General features: G+C 37.0%; 1 long non-coding RNA gene across 4 annotated transcripts in view; it reads right to left on the bottom strand.

Annotated features, from left to right (window-relative positions):
* LOC106982884 (uncharacterized) overlaps positions 1–22,261 on the bottom strand; it is a 70,821-nt gene that overhangs the window by 20,921 nt on the left and 27,639 nt on the right. For 2 of the 4 annotated variants that reach the window (XR_001431429.3, XR_008295405.1), the window contains exon 4: positions 20,672–20,748. This is a non-coding gene — a long non-coding RNA (uncharacterized LOC106982884). Of the gene's footprint in view, positions 1–13,719; positions 20,749–22,261 lie in introns of those variants that run through there. The other 2 variants (XR_008295404.1, XR_008295403.1) reach the window with 1 other exon arrangement.

The following is a 22,261-nucleotide window of genomic DNA, read 5'->3' as shown; positions in this document are numbered from 1 at the left end:
CGAGAATTGTGGTAACACATTTCTTGGGGTTTGAGGAGGAAAAGTGACTGTAAATCATGATCCGTGGCTATAACACTAAAGCCCATTTCTGTGTATTGTGTGTTCTCCCAGTCATGCAATCAAAAATGAGGTTTTTTTCCCAACATTGTCTAAAATTGAAAGAAACTAGTCATACCTTTTCTTTAGATAAAAATTGCAATTTCTTTTTAACTATGATAGAAACAATATTACAAATGAAAAATTTTAAGGCATCCTGTTGACTTCTAGCTTGTGTGTAAAAAGCCCTAATGAATAAGTCAGAAAGTTTCTACCATGGGAATGTGCTTTGAATTTATGGTCATATCTGGGAGGTAGAGAGCAGAAAGGATTACCACTGCATTAAATATTTAAAGCCTGAACATAGCAATTATATTTAAATGCATGGAGAGGATAACTTAAGAGATAAATGTATGAAAGTCACCAAAAATATTCCTTATGTCACTTCTAGATTAAATGTTTGATTAAACAAAATATTCACTATCTTAAGACACATTCTCCAATGAAGAACAGCTTAAAATACATTTTTCCTTAATAAAGATGAAACTGTATTTACTTTAACATTTTTTTAACATTTTTAACGTTTTTATTTTTGAGAGAGAGAGAGACTGAGTGCGAGCAGAAGAGGGGCAAAGAGCGAGGGAGACACAGAATCCAAAGAAGGCTCCAGGCTCTGAGCTGTTAGCACAGAACCTGATGTGGGGCTTGAACTCATGAACCACGAGATCATGACCTGAGACAAAGTCAGATGCTTAACCGACTCCATCACCCAGGCACCCCACTTTGTTAACATTGAAAACTTAGGGAGGGGCACCTGGGTGGCCCAGTTGGTTAGTTGGCTGACTCTTGATTTCAGCTCACAGTTCATGGGATCTCACAGTTCATGGGATCAAGCCTGTGTCTGGCTCTGTGCTGACAGCGTGGAGCCTGCTTAGGATGCTCTCTTTGCCTCTCTCTCTGCCCCTCCCTCCCTAGTGCAGGAGTGCTCTCTCTCTTTTTCTCAAAATAAATTAAATAAATAAATAAATAAATAATGAAAAAAAGTATGCTCTATTTTGAAGCAAACAATAACTGAGTAATATAATTTAATTTAAATTCAGGGAGGGTCTGGTATTCAGAGAATGGAGAATATTTCTCATTCTAACTGCAAGAACTCTTGACTACAAGGGTGAGCCACAAAAAGCCTTTATCTAAGTGGCAGCCACCTGGGTTTCCTCAGTCATCAGCGTGAGAAGGCAGGAAGTCTGGGTCCAAAGTTAGAAGGATGAATCTCAACTTTGTCCTTACTCATGTAAGAAAGTGATTTAACCTTTTTTTTTTTAAATAGGCCTCACACCCAGCACAGAGCCCAATGCTGGGCTTGAACTCACATCCCTGATATCAAGATCTGAGCTAAGATCAAGAGTCAGATGCTTAACCAACTGAGTCACCTGGGTACTCCAATTTAACCTTTTTGACCCTCACTTTTCTTATCTATAAAATGAAGAAATCATTATATAGTAGGTTTCTGTGAGAATTGTTCTTAGGCTTATTGATAATGTGTATTACTATATGTACTATATTGCATTTACTTATTTTCTCTCATTGTGGTTTTTTATTTTATTGGATGAAATGATATCATGCCTTTATAAATAATGTATGAACTAACTTTAAAAATTTGGTATTTAACTTTTAATTTTGGTCATCATTATTTTACCAAACAAGTTTTTCATTCTGTATAGCCAAATATTTTGTTTTTAAGGTTTTTCAATAGTTTTCATAAAAGTCATTCTTCAGCTCAAGAAAGGTAATACTTTACAAAAATAATCTTCTAGATTTGAATTATAATGTGCTCATCTTTTGAAGTATTTTTGTTACAAAATTATAAAGCGTACATTGTAAATAAAAATATTTTGGTTTTGCTAACATTTTGTTATATTATTGTTAATATTTGGTTTATTACCTTTCAGTCATTTCCTATGTAGATTGTGTTCAAAACTGGAACAATGCTATGTGACATAATAAGAAATATATATATTTCTTATATATATATTATATATATGTCACACACACACACACACACACATATATATATATATATATATATATATATATATATATGACATAATAAGAAATATATATTTGGTCTCTGCCTCCAGTTCCTGACACAGAGCTCCTAAAACACTCATATTTTCTTTGAAGTGATAGAGATGCTATGAGCATCTTTTGTTTTAATATTTGGTCTTTAGCCCAGATTCCTGGTCCAAAGGCTTTTAGACCCTTGGAATCTCTGGGGTGATAAGAGACTTCATATGCTAATGAATGATGGGGTAGCTAGTGGTTCCTAGATAGCTTTGGGGGACTCTCCCCCAAATAGTTGTCTGTTCACCTGCAACTATTGTTGTAGGAGGGTTGTTCACCAGAAAGACCAAGGCCTAAGTAGAAGGTTGAACCTCTAGGGAGGAGAAATAGGCTGGACTTAATCACCAATGGCCAATGATTTAATCAATTATTCCTAAGTTATGGAACTTCCATAAAAACTCTAAACAACAAGATTCAAAGTGCTCCCTGGCTTGGCTAAACATGCCTGGAGAGGGTGTGGAAGCTCTGTGCTGTCCACCATCCTGAATACCTTGCCTACGCATCTCTTCCATTTGGCTGTTCCTGAGTTCTATCTTTTGTAATAAACCATTATTAGCGAGTAAACTGTTCCTGACATCTGTGAGCTATTCTAGCAAGTTATCTAATCTGAGGAGGGGATTATGGGAACCCCTGATCTATAACTGGTCAGTTAGCAATATGAGAGCTCTGGACGTGTGACTGGCATCTGAAGCGGGGGCAGTGTGTGGGGACTGAGCCCTTAATTTGAGAGATCTGATGCCATCTCCAGGTAGATAGTGTCAGGATTGAATTGAATTGTAGCACATCCAGCAGGCATCAGAGAATTGGTTGGGGGAGGGGAGGACGGGGGGGAAACCTCACACATTTGGTGACAGGGAAGTTTTGATGTCAGAGAAATAGGCTTTCCTTTATAAAGTTTGGTGTCGAATTTTTTTATATGTAATATTATGAGCATTTTCACTTGAGATTAAAAGTTTTCATGGTAGATATGATTTTTAACTGATGCATAATATTCCACTTTATATATGTTCCATAATAATTCTCCTGTTGGTCTGTTTTTAAGATATTTCTCATTTTTATCATAAATAACATCAATGAACATTCTCAATGTGACTATTTATGCCATACTTCATTATATTCTTATGATAAATTCCTAGGAATAGAATTAAAAAATGGAAGAGCATAAACACATTTAAGGCACCTGTTTATTGCCACAAATCTAACACCTACATGAGCTATACTAATTCAAAATTTCACAAGTTTTTGTGAAGGTCTATTTGCCACACATTAACACTGAATATTACTCTTTAAACAAACTAGCCATCAGAGAGTAGCTCTTTTAAGTTTTAAATGTTTATTTATTTTTGAGAGACAGAGAGAGGGAGAAAGAGCAAGAGGGGCAGAGAGAGATGGGGACAGAGGATCTGAAGCAGGCTTTATGCAGACAGCACAGGCTCCAACTCACAAACCAAGAGACCATGACCTGAGCCAAGCTGGACACTTAATAGACTGAGCCACCCAGGTGCCACAGAGAGAAGCTCTTCTAAATGACTTTAGAACACAGTATTTTGACTGTACATCCCTAGAAAGATGTACTTGACAAAGATGTACTTTACAGACCAAAAATATTTTTTAGCCCTACATTTTTATATAATCCTATTGATTATATTTGTGGCAGCTATGGGCATTGTTTTTCCAAGGTTATTATGTGGATATTGTGACTCCAGACAAGTAAGCAGTTATAACGATGTTCATAAGAATCAGGATTTTGGACATTATAATATCAATAACATTTTGTAAAATTCCTGTGGTCCTAAAATTGAATTAAAAATATATGGTTCAATTTGAAAGTATTTTATCTTAAAAGAATTTAAAACGTATTTTCTGGCTCTGTCCATTGTAAAGACCTAAAGTAATGACCAATACATAACATATTGAGCACAGCAATATAAAACTGTAGTCTCCATATACCATTCCCACTAAAAGGAATAAGGGCTCCTTGGAAAAATGTCTCAATGCAGAAGTGGAACATAAATGTGCAAGCTAAGAATGGAGCATCATTTGATAACAGAAAACAAAGTAACAGAACCATCAAAAGAACTTGGAAGTCAACTTGAAGAGGTTTGTTTTTTTTTTCTTTGGTCAAAGATGGGACAACATGAGCATCAATCAGGATAATAATAGGAGTGGTTTAAAATAAAAGAAAGGATAAGAACCATATGATTCTCTCAACAGATGCAGAAAAAGCATCTGACAAAATACAGCACGTTTTGTTGATAAAAATCCTCAAAAAAGTAGGGGTAGAGGGAACATACCTCAACATTATAAAGGCCATATACGAAAGACCCACAGCTAATATCCTCCTAATGGGGAAAAACTGAGAGCTTTCCCTCTACAGTCAGGAATGTCCATTCTCACCATTGTTCTTTAACATAGTACTAAAAGCCTAGCCTCAGCATTCAGATGAAAGAAAGAAAGAAAGAAAGAAAGAAAGAAAGAAAGAAAGAAAAGAAAAGAAAAGAAAAGAAAAGAAAAGAAAAGAAAAGAAAAGAAAAGAAAAGAAAAGGCATCCAAATCAGCAAGGAAGAAATCAAACTTTCACTATTCTCAGATGACATTATACTCTATGTAGAAAACCTGAAAGGCTCCACCAAAATATTTCTAGAACTGATAACAGGAATTCAACAAAGTCATAGGATACAAAACCAATGTACAGAATTCTGTTGCATTTCTGTACAGCAATAATGAAGCAGCAGAAAGAGAAATCAAGGAATTGATTGATCCATTTTACAATTGCAACAAAAACGATAAGATGCCTATGAATAAACCTAACTAAAGAGGTGAAAGAGCTGTACTCTAAAAACTATAGAACACTTATGAAAAAAATTGAAGAGGGCACAAAGAAATGGGAAAACATTCCATGCTCATAGTCTGAAAGGACAAATATTGTTAAAATGTCTATACTACCCAAAGCAATCTACACATTTAAATGCAATCTCTATCAAAACACCAACAGCATTTTTCATAGAGCTAGAACAAACAATTGAAAATTTGTATGGGACCACAAAAGACCCCAAATAGTCAAAGCAATCTTGAAAAAGAAAAGCAAAGCTGGAGGCATCACAATTCCAGATTTCAAGCGAGATTACAAAGCTGTAGTCATAAAAACAGTATGGTGCTGGCACAAAAACAAATATAGATTAATGAAACAGAATTGAAAACCAAGAAATGGACCCACAACTATGTCATCAACTAATTTTTGATGAATCAGGAAAGAATACCCACTGGAAAAAAGTTTCTTCAACAAATGGTACTGGGAAAACTGGACAGGAACATGCAGAAGAATGAAACTGGACCACTTTTTTTATACCATACACAAAAATAAATTCAAAATGTATGAAAGACCTAAATGTGAGGCAGAAAACCACCAAAATCCTGGAGGAGAAAACAGGCAGCAACCTCTTTGACTGTGGCCATAGCAGCTTCATCCTAGACACATTGCCTTAGGCAGGGGAAACATAAGCAAAAATGAATTATTGGGACTTCATAAAGATAAAAATCTTCTTCACAGCAAAGGAAACAATCAACAAAACTAAAAGGCAAAATACAGAATGGGAGAAGATATTTGCAAATGACATATCTGATAAATGGTTAGCATCCAAAATCTATAAAGAACTTATCAAATGCAACACCCCCAAACCCCAAATAATCCAGTTAAAAAATGAGAAGACATGACCAGACATTTTTCCAAAGAAGACAATCAGATGGCTAACAGACACAGGAAAAGATGCTCAACATCACTCATCATCAAGGAAACACAAATCAAAACTACAATGTGATACCACCTCACACCTGTCTGAATGGCTAAAATTAATAACACAGAAAACAACAGATATTTGCAAGGATGTGGAGAAAGGGGAACTCTCTTGCACTGTTGATGGAAACTCATACAGCCACTATGGAAAACAGTATGAAGGTTCCTCAAAAAGTTAAAAACTTTTTAACTTTAAGAACTACCCAAGATCCAGCAACTGTACCACTAGGTATTTACCCAAAATACTGGATACAAAAATACTGACTCGAAGGGACACATGCACCACAATGTTTATAGCAGCATTATTGACAACAGCCAAATTAGGGAAAGAGCCCAAGTGTCCACTGACTGATGAATAAAGAAGATGTGGTATGTATGTGTGTGTGTGTATATATATATTATATATATGGAATATTACTCAGCCATAAAAAAGAATGAAATCCTGCTATTTGCAATGACGTGGATGGAGCTAGAGTGTGTTATGCTAAGCAAAGTCAGTCAGTCAGACAAAGACAAATGCCATATGATTTCACTCATGTGAAATTTAATAAACAAAACCGATGAACATAGGGGAAGGGAGAGAAAGAAAAAGAGGGAAGGCAAACCATAACAGCCTCTTAACTATAGAAAACAAACTAAGGGTTGTTGGAGGCAGAGGTGGGCAGGGCAATGGGTTAAATGGGTGATGGGTATTAAGAAGGGCACATATGATGAGCACTGGGTGTTATATGTAAGTGATGAATCACTGAATTCTACTCCTGAAACCAATATTACACTATATGTTAACTAACTAGAATTTAAATAAAAACTTGAAACAAAAACAATATTAAAAAAATAAATAAATAATTAAATAAATCCTGTTTGTGTTCAATAAAAAAACACACAAAAACTCATTTATCATCTTTGGAGTACTGGAAAGAATGAATGTATTATTTGAAAACTAATAAGCAAGGAGGAAATCAAGCACTTTTGTAGTCTTTCCTTTACAACCCGTATTGCTGGATAACCAAAGAATCGGTGGGAGAAAGTTTCTCTTTATTACAGTATTTCAAATAATAAATGAAAAGGGAATGATATAATTAAAATATCACCATTTTATGACCTCTAATTAATGAATAAACGCAAGCAGTGATCATCAATAGTGCTAACATTACAAAAAGAGATAATCTTTTTTTTTAACATATGAAATTTATTGTCAAATTGGTTTCCATACAACACCCAGTGCTCATCCCAAAAGGTGCCCTCCTCAATACCCATCACCCACCCTCCCCTCCCTCCCACCCCCCATCAACCCTCAGTTTGTTCTCAGTTTTTAACAGTCTCTTATGCTTTGGCTGTCTCCCACTCTAACCTCTTTTTTTTTTTTTTTTCCTTCCCCTCCCCCATGGGTTCCTGTTAAGTTTCTCAGGATCCACATAAGAGTGAAACCATATGGTATCTGTCTTTCTCTGTATGGCTTATTTCACTTAGCATCACACTCTCCAGTTCCATCCACGTTGCTACAAAAGGCCATATTTCATTTTTTCTCATTGCCACGTAGTATTCCATTGTGTATATAAACCACAATTTCTTTATCCATTCATCAGTTGATGGACATTTAGGCTCTTTCCATAATTTGGCTATTGTTGAGAGTGCTGCTATAAACATTGGGGTACAAGTGCCCCTATGCATCAGTACTCCTGTATCCCTTGGATAAATTCCTAGCAGTGCTATTGCTGGGTCATAGGGTAGGTCTATTTTTAATTTTCTGAGGAACCTCCACACTGCTTTCCAGAGCGGCTGCACCAATTTGCATTCCCACCAACAGTGCAAGAGGGTTCCCGTTTCTCCACATCCTCTCCAGCATCTATAGTCTCCTGATTTGTTTATTTTGGCCACTCTGACTGGCGTGAGGTGATATCTGAGTGTGGTTTTGATTTGTATTTCCCTGATAAGGAGCGACGTTGAACATCTTTTCATGTGCCTGTTGGCCATCCGGATGTCTTCTTTAGAGAAGTGTCTATTCATGTTTTCTGCCCATTTCTTCACTGGGTTATTTGTTTTTCAGGTGTGGAGTTTGGTGAGCTCTTTATAGATTTTGGATACTAGTCCTTAGTCCGATATGTCATTTGCAAATATCTTTTCCCATTCCGTTGGTTGCCTTTTAGTTTTGTTGGTTGTTTCCTTTGCTGTGCAGAAGCTTTTTATCTTCAGAAGGTCCCAGTAATTCACTTTTGCTTTTAATTCCCTTGCCTTTGGGGATGTGTCGAGTAAGAGATTGCTACGGCTGAGGTCAGAGAGGTCTTTTCCTGCTTTCTCCTCTAAGGTTTTGATGGTTTCCTGTCTCACATTCAGGTCCTTTATCCATTTTGAGTTTATTTTTGTGAATGGTGTGAGAAAGTGGTCTAGTTTCATCCTTCTGCATGTTGCTGTCCAGTTCTCCCAGCACCATTTGTTAAAGAGACTGTCTTTTTTCCATTGGATGTTCTTTCCTGCTTTGTCAAAGATGAGTTGGCCATACGTTTGTGGGTCTAGTTCTGGGGTTTCTATTCTATTCCATTGGTCTATGTGTCTGTTTTTGTGCCAATACCATGCTGTCTTGATGATTACAGCTTTGTAGTAGAGGCTAAAGTCTGGGATTGTGATGCCTCCTGCTTTGGTCTTCTTCTTCAAAATTACTTCGGCTATTCGGGGCCTTTTGTGGTTCCATATGAATTTTAGGATTGCTACAAAAAGAGATAATCTGATATTGTTGATCAGCAATGGAAAACCACAATCCCACTTACCTAGTAGTCAAAAAGTAAAAAATAAAAATATAAGTGAACCTGAATTATCAAGCCTCTAAATCTAACTTCTAATTTTTGGAAAAGAAAAAGACAGAGAAACCTATTAAATGATATCATTGGAATGCAACTGGCAACATTCAGACTATGGAAAATTCTACAGAGCAAAGGACTTAGTTTCTTCAACAAACTGTAAAAATGAAAACCCCAGGGAGAGAAGGAGGGAATGAAAGGGAGGAGGAGGAAAGACAGAGAAGAAAACTGATTAACAGAATCTGAAGATTCTTCAGTTTGTAATGTACTTCTTTTTTTTACAGATACAGACTGAAGTATTTACGGGTGAAATAATATCTGAGATTTGCTTTCAAAATAATCTGTCAGGTAACATTGGAAGTAGATGCAGGTATAAGTGAAACAAGATTGTCCAAATGTGATAATTTTTGTATAAATGGGTGATGGTGACATGGGCCTTTATTATCCTAATCTCTCCTTCTGTATGTGTTTGACATTGTCCACAATGAAAATATCTTAAAAATGGGGCACCTGGGTGGCTCAGTCAGTTGAACACCTGACTTTGGCTCAGGTCATGATCTCGTGTTCATGGGTTCAAGCCACACATATGACAGCTCAGAGCCTGCTTTGGATTCTGTGTCTCCCTCTCTCTCTGCCCCTCTCCTGTTCGTGCTCTGTCTCTCTCTCTCTCAAAAAATAAAATGATATGTTAAAAAAAATTGAAAAAAAATCTTAAAAAAGAACAAAACACTCTTGGAGTGGAGAGGAGGGGAGAAGGAGTGAATCTAATCAAAAATATCCTTTCAGGCCCACAGAGAAGAAATTGTATAGCTTGAACCTTCTGAACTACTTTTTGAGCATTTAAAAAAATGTGTAAGCTTATAATCTTCTGGTCCTTGTGAGAAAAATGTTATCCTTGAGGAAACATGTGTATCCAACTTAAAGAATAGTATAAGACAATGAAGATAGCTCTTAGGAATTCAAATGATACTTATTAATGATACTTATTTTCTTGGGTGCAGAAATGAAGTAGAAGTGAAAATACCATCATCAAATATTCTCCTTTCTTAGCTCTATAGTGTCTCTTTTTTAATGTTAAAAAAAAATAGTTCACTAGAATACAGACTAAGTCAGCTTATCCTCTATGTTGAAGACTTACAATTATTATCTGCTGTGAAATTTTTTAATATAAACAGTTTGCCCATATTCAAATCAACTAAAAGACACAGAGCTTCCAAATGGGGTGCTCAAAATAAGGCACAAATAGAAGTCTCTCCTCAATGGGTTCCCTACAACACTTGCTTTGAATATGTTTCTGGGTATTCACAAAGCAGGACAGGTGCCCTCAAGATCACACAGAGACCATCATGGTCTTTTGTTTTTCCCACTTTTTCTTCCCAGCTATACCCAGTCTTGTGCTGTCCCCAGAAACACAGAATCCTCAGGATGCATTAACATACACAGAGCCATAGACTGAAACATTTGAGAAGGATCTAAATCTCTGTTATAGTGTGAGAAAATTTCAGAATACAAATTATTTAGTTCTGAGGTAATTTGCAAATATACAATCACATATTCCTCAGTTAACTTGGCCCAGGTTTAAAGCCTTAATTAAACAGTCTGTTCTTGGATGGTTTCACTTGTATTGCCCCCGAAGGCAGCTGTTCCCACCTTTGGCCTTGACTCAGGGTCACTGTCCTTTTTTGCTAGGCAAACCATCACCTCAGGCCTCCCCCAAGTTTTACTCTACAGATTTTCTGAGCCTCCGGAGAGCCAGGCTCCTTTCCAGCCTGGGGCCTAATTCAAGTTCTCTGCACTCACATGGAAAATGTTCTGGCAGCTCCAGATGCAAGCTGAGAATTTTCTGACCAACATTCCTCTGGAGTCTGGGCAATGGCAGTTTACCTGATCTAAACATCCTCCCTTAATGAATATGCTCCGCATATCTTATAATTATTTTACATTTTTCCTCTCCTTCCTATGCTTCAAATTTTCAAAAACCATCTATCATCCTCTTTTTTCTACTCCTTATCACATACACCTAAGGGCTTCCCTAAACCACTCTCCACTCTAACTTCCAATCACAGCTTCCATGAAAGTGCCCAAGCTCTAAATGTATCCTGGGACTTGTAAACTCTGCCTCACAGTTGAACCCTTATCACACTTTGGCCGAGCAAAAAATGGAGAATCACATTTCCCAACTTAAATGAAGATCTGTGACCAGGCATGGGTAGCAAACACCCCTGGGGACCACCCAGGCCCTTGGATCCTCCCTTCAGAGGACTGACCTTGAACTGCTAGAGCCCCTTCTGCTCCTGTTCTTTGCACAGAGAACCGTAAGTGCTTGAGAGGCACTATATTCCTGGGAAAAACCCATAGCCAAGTATTGACTTGTGTGGGAGTTTGATAGCCCAGACTTTGCCTCAAGGTGGGACATGTCTGAGATGTAATTTATGTTCCTGAGTACCCAGTGGAATCAGTCTGAGGCTCAGAAATCACTTGAAATTTCTCTCTTGCTCATTTTCTTCCCCCTTTTCAATATTGCTTCCTCCACTCCCTTACCTGCTTCTCCTGAGAGCAATTCCTTAATAAATCCTGAATGTTTATACAGGAATCTTTATCTCAGGGTCACTTCTGGAGAATTCAACCTAAGAACCCATGCCATAGAAACATTTAATTAGGCAATGCCTAAACATTAATTAGGCAATACCCTGAATTAGGCAAAACTGAATATTCCAGATTTACCAAAATTTGTACCTCAGTACTAGCTGAAAACTTTAGAAATAAAATTATTCCCTACTAATTTTTTACAGTGTATATTTTCTTTGGTGATGTGCCTAATTTTCATATTAAGAATAAAAAATTAGGAGTGTGTATATATTTAGCATAAAATGCCAAGAACAAAGGAAGGACTTAATTTATCTTAAAAAGCAGCCTGAATACAATCTTTTGACTTGTATCTTTGCTCCCAAACGCTATGGATTATTTTTTGTAACCACGTTTCAGAAATACGATCACTTCCAAAAGCCATTGCAAACAATTGACTTTTGGTTTTCCAAGTTTATGATGTAACATTTAAATATAAATATGTATATAAAATTTTGTATTTTGAATTTTTCATGGAATATTATATCCTCAAAGTTTTTTCATGTTATAAACATATTTTCAGATACATCAAAATCATACTAATGATACATTTTTATGGTGAATAAATTCACTTTAATTTTACTTTTTCCAATTTTTGTCAATTATGAATATACATCATAAACATTTTAAAACTATATAAAAACTCTGGAAGGAAACAAACCAAAATATTATATTTATATTGAAGTATCCTTCTTTTTTTCTTCTTGTCTATATTTTTGAGATTATTGTCAAAAGAATATTCTATTTTTATAATGACACATTTTAAAACAATATAGCCAATATAATCAAAGAAAATAGCAAAATTTCTTAAAATATGTAAGCTTACATAATTTTTATTGATTTCCCAGTACACCCACTCTAGCCCATAAAGAAAATTTTACAGTATGGTTGTTTATATTGAAAATCACAAGCTATGCTTCCTCCACCTAGTAGATGGTCTGATCCTGGAACACAACTCATATTTGCTAAATAAATGATGTTTTATGGTTAAAAATAGCTTTTATTTCACTTAGTGTTCATTAGCGGATTAAGCAAGGTATTTCACAACGAGTAACACTAGCTGAGGCAGGCTTTTTGGTACTTATATTACATATAGAAATTCAAAATTTATATTCACACACAAAAACTCTTAATAAAAAAAAGGAACATCTACTCACACGAACATATTGAACATTAAACAAAAATACAAGAATTTCATATTTGTCTCCTGTAAATGCAAACATTAATGTGGTAATTATTTGTGTTTGAGACTTACATTTATTCTTATAATCTCACTATCATTTCAAATATTTAGTCACTACTTTATTGTCACAGTTCTAAGGAAAGCCTTTAGTTTAGAAAGTGCTTCATTGACTGTTGAGCACATTTGACTTCAATTTCAGGATCCTCATACTTCAAATGCAAACTTGCCTTAATACACTGGAAAGAATGTAGACACTTACGGAGCTAATTTAAGAAATTGAGTACTTTTACTGGAAAAAAGTTGTGTTCTCATATCAACACCAGATATTTCCAAATGACATATCTGATAAAGGATTAATATCCAAAATATATAAAGAACTTATAAAACTCAACACCCAAAAAATAAATCATCCAATTAAAAAATGGGCAGAAGAGGGGCGCCTGGGTGGCTCCGTCAGTTAAGTGTACGACTTTGGCTCAGGTCATGATCTCATGGCTGGTGAGTTCGAGCCCCGCATCGGGTTCTGTGCTGACACTTCAGAGCCTGGAGCTTGCTTCAGATTCTGTGTCTCCCTCCCTCTCTGCTCCTCCCCCACTCATGCTCTGTCTCTGTCTCTGTCTCTCTCTCAAAAATAAACATTAAAAAAATTTTTTAAAATGGGCAGAACATGAACGGCCATTTCTCCAAAGAAGACATCCAGATGGCCAACAAACACATGAAAAGATGCTCATCATCACTAATCATCAGGGAGATGCAAATCAAAACTACAATGCGCTATCACCTCATACCTGTCAGTCAGAATGGCTAAAATCAACAACATAAGAAACAACAGGTGTTAGTGAGAATGTGGAGAAAGGGGAACTCTCTTGCACTATTAGTGGGAATGTAAACTGGTGTAGCCACTGTGGACAACAGTGTGGAGTTTCCTCAAAAAGTTAAAAAAAGAACTACCTTACGATCCACAATTACACTTACTGGATATTTACCCAAAGAATACAAGAATACCAATTCAAAGGGATACATGCACCCTGATGTTTACAGGAGATTTATTTGCAATATCTAAGCTATGGAAGCAGCCCAAATGTCCATCGATTCATGAATGGGTACAGAAGATGTATATATATATATATATAATGGAATACTATTTAGCCATACAAAAGAATGAAATCTTGTCATTTGCAATGACATGGATACAGCTTACAGGGTATAATTTTAAGCAAAATATGTCAGTTAAAGTAAGACAAATACCATACAATTTCACTCATATGTGGAATTAAAAAAGGAAACAAACAAGCAAAGGCAAAAAAAAAAAAAAGAGTGAGAGAGACAGAAAAACCAAGAAACAGACTCTTAATTATGGAGAACAATCTGATGATTACCAGAGGGGAGGTGTGTGTGGGATGGGTTAAATAGGTGATGGGGATTAAGGTGTGCACTTGTCATGAGAAGTACCAGGTGACATATGGAAGTGTTGAATTACTATATTGTGTACCTGAAACTAATTTAACATTTTATGTTAACTAACTTGAATAAAAAAAACCACTTAAAACAATAGGCATCAGATAAATCTTCGTAGAACAAACAACAATAAAAAACGGATGATTTAATATGAGACAGGCTACCATAGCAAGAAAGTAGGGATAGTCTGTCTCAGGGCATCTGAATAATAGAATAACTGTCAGTATGTAGTGGGCAAATCTGGCTTCAGGATGAACTGTGTCATTTCTTGAAGACCCTTCCAATAACATGAGCTTGTGATTATTCATGGAGGAAACTCTTTTGTATCATTTACAAAATTTGACCTCGACAACTTTAGCTTTATGGAAAGAGTGAGACAATCTTATTTTCCAGGCAATGATTTAAGAGGGAAAACTATTTCAAGGTCTAGATTGTGATGTCTTTCAATGCAAGGTGCAATAAAACAAGTGAGTTTTTTCTTCACTCAAGAGGTAGTTTTCATTGATTCAGATTTAAAAATATATAGTTAAATACACATGTACATTAATGAGGTATTTAAAGGGAGAGTTAACATTTTAACAGTACACTTGATTAATGATGTCTTGCATGAAGTCAAGGCAAGAAAAGTCAGTGTGAATGACCTCTGAATTGAAAAAACTGCAGACTGAAATGTCTTCAGTAATTATTTTGGCTGCATAAAGTCTGAAGCAACAGAAGAGGTTTCAAAGTTATTTTATAGAATCCATAGGACTTAATATATCATAAGCAGTGAAGTCTTGGAAAGAATTATGGCCACTTATTTATATTAAAATATGACAACTAGTAATAACATTATTCTAGTTGCAGTCATCATGCACAACCCATCTTTGCCAACTTCATGAAGCAATGAAAATCAAAAACAAAAACTTTTTATTGAGTTATTCTAGTAATTCTGAACAGCTGCAACTAGTCTATAAGAGTAAAATTTTTGCCAAAGATATTTTGTCAGCCCTTTATTTATCATCCAGTTCAATACTCTTTATATTTAAATACCAAGTAGGGGCGCCTGGATGGTTCAGTCCATTAAGCATCCAACTTCGGTTCAGGTCATGATACCGTGGTTCTTGGGTTTGAGCCCTGTGTTGGGCTCTGTGCTGACAGCTCAGAGCCTGGAGCCTGCTTGGGATTCTGTGTCTCCCTCTCTCTGGCCCTCCGCCACTCATGTTCTGTCTCTTTCTGTCTCTCAAAAGTGAGTAAATGTTAAAAAAAATTTTTTTTAATTTAAATACCATGTAATCTTCTTTCTTATTTCTCAGAAATATGAATGCAACTAGACAGGCCAAAGATGGTGTCAAGCTTTTCATACCGTCTCTTATTCATTAATCACACAATATGAAACACCTAAGATACTTTGCTAGTCAAGAGCAGCACTGAGGTTGAAATCCTGGCATGGTTCGTTGCCACAAAGGATGAAATGTAGCGCACCCAGGAGACCAAGTTTTTCTCCCAGCATGTGAAGGCCCATTGTAGCATTCTTTTAGCTTTGGCTGTTTGTTCAAATATAAGCAAGTACGTTGAGAATCTTAGCTCACCTATTCCTTAGCCAGTTTCCTTTGTCCTACATCCCTCTACTACTTAGAGATTCACCCTAGCTGCCTCTTCCAACTCTAGTCTGAGGAATACTCTTTGTTGCCCTGGCTGCTCACCAAATTTACCCAGGAAAGGCCAAAACAAATAGCACCATTGAGAGACCTTACAAAATGGTTGTCACTTTGCCAGAAGCTCCAGGCAACTCACAAGCCCTCAGGGGTCTCTAGGGATTAGTTGAGTCTCACATTCAAGTCTCCAGACTCTCTGGAACTCTGCTGCCCAAGGATCAATGCTCTTCTCATAGGCGGAAGGTAAGGATAATTTCAGGATGATTTTTCTGACTCATTTACAGAGCTTGCCCATGGCCTCTGAGTATGACAGAGATAAAGACAATGTCCTTTCAAGTGCAGATGGGTAGGTAAATGACTGCCCAGTAACACCGGGAAACCAACAGCACTTCAAACGTACTGAGTAATATATAAGCCCGCCCAATAAAACACATGGTACAGTATTTTTGGGTAATGTTGGGCTTAACTAACAATGGACAACCACTAGAAGGCCTTGAGAAGAAGAGTTGTGTTTTTAAGAGGTTATTCTGGCTGCCCTGCAGAATACAGACTGAAGAGGATAAGAATGGGAGGGATGAGATGAGTCTGGAGTCCACTGTAGAGGTATCAGTAAAAGAAGATGGTGCTTGCTGTAAGGTGCTGGCATGTGCACAATGTCTACAAGAAAAGTGTTCCACTTCACAAGAGTTTATCTGAGGACCTTTTTTGTGGCAATAATCACATAGCATAACCGATTACAAAGGCCACTTCTAATACCCTAACATACAACTGTGTCATCTGTATATAAGAATGTGCCTATTAGCTAATCTCTCTGTCCTTCAATTTCCTCTTCCATAAAATGGGTTAATCATTCTACTTACCCCCATGAGGTTGTTTTTGAGAATTGAAAACATTAATACATGTCAGAGTTTTGCACACAGAAAATATAAATAAATACAGCTATTTTTAACTTTATCTCCTCTATATTACAGATTGACAAAAGGGAGGATGTAAATAAAAGTTTTTCAGAATCTGCATAATATCATTGGATTTTACATTAGAATGTAAAAGAAAGGATAAAAAGACAACCTTGTTTACCCCATCAATAAATATTATGAACCAGTCTTTCTATTTATTGACTCTGACCTCGTAGATTGTTGCTATTGAACAAAAATTCAGTTTAGCTCATGGCTGATTCCTGTCCTCAGATTCAAAACAAAGAAGTCTTTGAAAGACATAAGCAATATTTTGTTATCCTAACAATTTTCCTTACAGGAAGAAAGTGAGGGTATTTTTTCTTTTCTTGTGTCTTAAGGAATCTTTTGACAGTGCCCATGGCTCCCCCATGGCTCCAGCTCTTGGTAGCACACCCCAGGCCTTGCCCCCAGAAATCACTGGCCCCCTCATCATGGGGACTCATCCTGAGTCCAGCTTCTGGTTTTAGGCAACCACATATTCATATGTTGTCCTTTCCAACTGAGAGTGATTAGAACTTCTCTGGGTTGCCTTAACAAACCCTTGTTTAGCCTCTGTTTTCCATCACCTGGGTGATCAATTCCCTGTATTTGAAGGATTTAGAGTGGCTTCTGTTTTCCTGGCTAGTTGCTGAATGATAGAATAGTCATGGAACTGATTCAGTAGAACACACTGGCAAAGATCAGAGGCCACTATTCACAGAATTACATAGAGAGGAGGGAATTTGGGGGAGATACTTTACCTACCATGAACTTTCAAAATCAGTTTAAATAATGTTTAAAGTTTTGTTATAAAGATATGGCTGCTGGAGCACCAGGCTGGCTCAGTCAGTAGAGCTTAAGACTCTTGATCTCAGGGTTGTATGTTTGAGCCCACGTTGGGTGTAGAGATTACTTAAAAAATAAAATCTTAAAAAAAAAATAAAGACATGGCTGTTTATTTTAGAAAAAAATATCAAAAGTGTCAAAAATAAAAACATTTCTATTAATAACTATTAATATATGCCTCCTATATTTACTGTGTATTTTATAGTAGTATTTGGGATATCTGACGGGGGAAACAGTATTTGCTTTTAACCCACTAAATTTCATCTCATTAGATCTGAGCTATTTAAGATAGAATAGATACCAGCCTAACATTAATTTTATGACAGCACAGCTTGAAAGAGGTGAGAAGGAGAGGAATGGGGATCTATTAATCAAGATTCATTTGACCCCCCTCTTCCACTAAATGAAAGACTAGCAGGAGGCAGTAGCAGTTATTCTGGGAGGAACAAGCAGGCTTTATAATCCAGACGCTTTCTGCTAGCATCAAACAAGAAAACACAGAGGAAGAGAGAAGATAGTTCCTTTCAAGGGCAAAATGGATGTATTCCTTTGAAATATACTGAGGCTACCAACTTCATATTCCATCTGAATTCCTAAATAGTTTCCCTTCAAAGACACATCTGTTGAGCTTTTTCTTTTTATCCATGAACACTGTTTGTACATTGCATATAAGACTACCAAGATGTTGCTCACATGACTTCAATTTAACCTTACAAATCAATGATATTCTTCATGATAACCAGATTATTCCAAAGACCTCAAAAAATGTGAATTAAATGTTCAAGAATCACTCAAGTTCAAAGAACTTATGTCCAAAAATATAAAATATTCTAGAATTTGAAAGAATGTAAAGTGTTTATCACATCAATCATTCAGTCAGACAAGAAAGTCTATACGCCAACCAACAATCATTGGGAATTCATCTATAAAAATCATCATTAAAATGCACTCCTTAATTTCTCTTTCATTACTTGCTTTCTTGTTAGTGGCTACTCTATTACTTTGGATTCCAGAAAGAATCAAATTGCAAATGGGGGTCTTGCCCTCAAAGGGAAAACTTCCTTAAGTTTCACAAAGGCTACAGACAGCCTGCCTTCTGTGCTGGAGGTCAGAGAAGAGCGGAGCAAACTCACTTCACTCTTGCTGCTCAGGCAGAGTTGAGTCGGCAGCTCTCTCCTAATGACTGAATTCCAAGGCCAAATAGTTCTGCAACTACTTGTTGCATTAGCTTCCGTCTCATGGAGCACAATTTGGAGTGTTCCATTTTTTAAAAGATTTAAAATAATAATGTTTTACAACTTTCTACTAGAGTAGTTTAAAATCAGAATATGTTATCAAAGGCTATCTCAGTTTGAAGTTGATAATAAAGCATCAAAAAGCATTACAGTGTAATTAACATTTTCCACTGGAAAGCTCTATCTCTTGCTTCTTCTTCCTCTTTCTCCTCTTCTCCTTTCTCCCTTTCATTTCACTTCTCTTCCTTTCTTCTCTCCTCTTCTTTCTTATTTCTTTATTTAGCATAAACTTGGTCCCTAACACTCCCTCAAGTTCCAACCCCAGTCCTACTTATTTCCTTCTCCACAAAACATCTTAAAATTTTATGTATACTCACTTCCGTGCTCTTCAAACCATTTGAAATTGAGACTTCACCACCACATTTAAAATTTCAAGTTGTTGGGGTGCCTGGATGGCTCAGTTGTTTTAAGCATCTGACTCATGGTTTCAGCTCAGGTCATGATCTCACAGTTCGTGAATTCAAGCCCCGTGTCGGGCTGTGTGCTGACAGTGTGGAGCCTGCTTGAGATTCTCTCCCTCTCTCTCCGCCCCTGCCCCATTTGTACTCTCTCTCTCTCTCAAAACAAACTCAAAAAAAATTTTTTAAGTTAAATTGTTAATTGTGAAAGTTAGTGACACTATCCCAGTTACCAGCAATTGACAAAATTAATAATGACAATGTTAAAGTATTATTTAAAAAATTCATTCACATTCATTCAAATTGGAAACTAATTATGATGTACCACATCCCAAATGTAATCTATACACTATACTTGGACTATAATCAGGTTTTGTATTCACATAACAAAATTTCTGTAAATATCAGAATAACTCACTTGGAGTGATAGACTAGTCAGGGCCGTAGGTTTACTAGGGGGGAAGCCTGGGTGTCCCTTAATTGTCATTCTCAATCACAGGAAATAAAGAAATGAAGCCTAAGGGAAGGAGGCCTTATGATGGTGTGAGGAAATAAATATTTAGGGCTGGTAGTCTATGTGGAAATTCTGTTGGTGGGGGTGAACTGCCTGGTCATGTGGCAGCTGAGAAGATAAAGCTGTAAGTCGGTGGCCCTGGACCTAGAATAGTTGTAAAGATTCTATGTGTTTTCCTTCCATTGCATCATCCCTACTCTTTCACTGCTTTTTTTAAAAAGGCATATCCTGGTCTCAGTTGTGCAAGGAGTACTTAGAAAAAGATCTGTGTCTAGGTCTGAACTGAAAAGGTAGTGAATGCAGCATTGCCTCCCCCAAGTCTGGAATGGGCAGAGTGGCAGTATCAGCAGCATCAGAGGCGGCAGCTCAGAGGGATAATGAGGAGGCCTCGCAGAAGAACCAGGCAGAAGTGGCCTTGTTTCTATGTACCTCTGAGGCAATAATCAGAAACTCAGGAAAAGCTGAGGGATTTGGTTCCTGACAGAAGCAATGGGAGGTCAAATCATTGTGCCTTGGATTGCATTTATGTCCATATCAAATTTAAAGAAGATTAAAACTAATTCATAGGAACTCCGGTAACAGAAAACTATACGGTGAATTTTATGGATTTTAATCCAACCCAGTAAATATCCATTCAGTGTTTTTTTATGTATAAGGAAGGAAGTTATAGACTGTGTTCTTGAGGAACTTACAATACAAAATTCCAAAGAAGAAGAGAATTAATAAAGGCCTTAAAAGTAGTTCAGAATTTAACGGCCATACACAAGGAAGAAAATCTTATTTCTGAGATGGGGATTCAGGTAAGGTTTAATTGGCATCATGAAGGGGTCAGTGATGATGGAATCCAAAGAAGTCTCATGCACACCTCATGCACCAGTTGGAAACTGGGCTTAGGTATAAGCAACAGAAAGCCCAACGTTGAGTTAACCAAATTAAACTTTAGTCTTTTTACCCAACAAGCATTTCTGGACAGGTGACAGTGCAGCAGCTCTCAGTACTGTCAACACCCCAGGCTCTGTCACCTTTTTCCTCTACCTTCCTTAGTGTTCCAACTCCCATCCTGACAGTTCCAGGATGATTCCTGCTTCACTAGGCATCTCGGCTCTTGCTTCCTAAAGGAGAAGGAGGAAGAAAGAGATATGGAAGAGATAAGAAAATGTTGCCAAAACCACCACTTAGGTCTCCTTGGCTAGAAGTATGTCAAAAGGGCTCACCCCTTGTTTTCAGTGAGATTAAGATATGTAGTTTTTGTGTTCTTTTTGTTTTAGCTGGTCACACTGTTATCCCCCTTCCAAAAAATAAAAATTAGGGTTCTGCTAAAGAAAAAAAGCTGGAAAGAGTATTAGATTAGTAACTATTAAGATGTGCCAACATCCCACCTATTAATTCTGCAGCCTAGGATAAAAATCAACTAACATTTCTGTATGGCAGTTTCTTTACCTGTGAAATGGTTATAATAATATCTTCCTAGTAGATGTTTGGGTGAGGATCAGGGACCATGTATTCAAGATGTTCAATATAGTCCTGACAAGTTAGGAGAGCATAATAGAGTGTAGCTGCTGTTACTGTTTAATTGGTTTTTTGTTTGGTTTATTAGAAATTGAAGGAGGAATCCAATTTCAATACATAAATACTGGAAGAATAAAATTTTAGATGAAGGAAACAAGATCACAAAAACATGGACTTAGAAAAAAATATGTAAGGGGTGCATGGGTGGCGCAGTTGATTAGGCATCTGACTTTGGCTCAGATCATGATCTCATAGTTCGTGAGTTCAAGCCCTGCATCAGGCTCTGTGCTGACAGCTCAGAGCCTGGAGCCTGCTTCGGATTCCGTGTCTCCCTCTCTCTGCCCCTCCCCTGCTTGTGTTTTTTTTTTCTTATTCTCTCTCTAAAATAAATAAAATAAACATTTAAAAAATATGTAAGAAAATTTAGAGCGTGTTCAGGAAATTTTACATAGTTTAGGAAGACTATCACTCATGTGAAAGGGAAAAAGTGAATGGTAATACTAGGAGGTCAGTATTCTGGGTCATATGATGAGTGTTGGCAGTGGGGGGGCGGGGCTGGAACAGGGGTATAAGAGGCAGGCCAAAGGGTTTGATGCCTCGGCAGATAATGTGGAAGCACTGAAGTTTTCAACACAAGATTAAGTCCAAGCTATGCTTCATGCTGACCACTGTGACAGCAGTGCATACGATATACTTGGCAGCTGGAGAAAAACCAAAGCAAGAGGAGTAGGGGAATTAATTTATACCCAAACAAAACATAATAAAAGCCTGAAGTGGGATAGCAGCAACAGAATAGAAAAGAGGAACTGATTCAGGAGTCATTTTTAAAACATTACTTACAGAATTTGGCATCCAACAGAATAGAAAAGGTCAGGGAAAAGACGGTGCCAAGGTAGTGAGCTAAACTTCAAGCTTCGTGGTGTCATTAGCCAGGGTGGAGGGTAGAGAGCAGGCCAGGGAGAGAGAGGACCACATTAAAAAGATGGAAGGAAAGAATGGAGAGGGAGGCTGAGGGGAGAGATGGAAAAATACTGAGAGTAGAAACATTTAGTCATGTAAAATAAGATGTATAAAAACGGTTATATTCCAAGGGGTTGTTTAATCCATAAAAGGAAT

Source organism: Acinonyx jubatus, chromosome C1 (genome assembly GCF_027475565.1).
Source record: "Acinonyx jubatus isolate Ajub_Pintada_27869175 chromosome C1, VMU_Ajub_asm_v1.0, whole genome shotgun sequence".
Classification (NCBI taxonomy): Eukaryota; Metazoa; Chordata; class Mammalia; order Carnivora; family Felidae; genus Acinonyx; species Acinonyx jubatus.
Note: the sequence above shows the minus strand (reverse complement) of the source record. Positions and strands in the feature narration are given on the sequence as shown.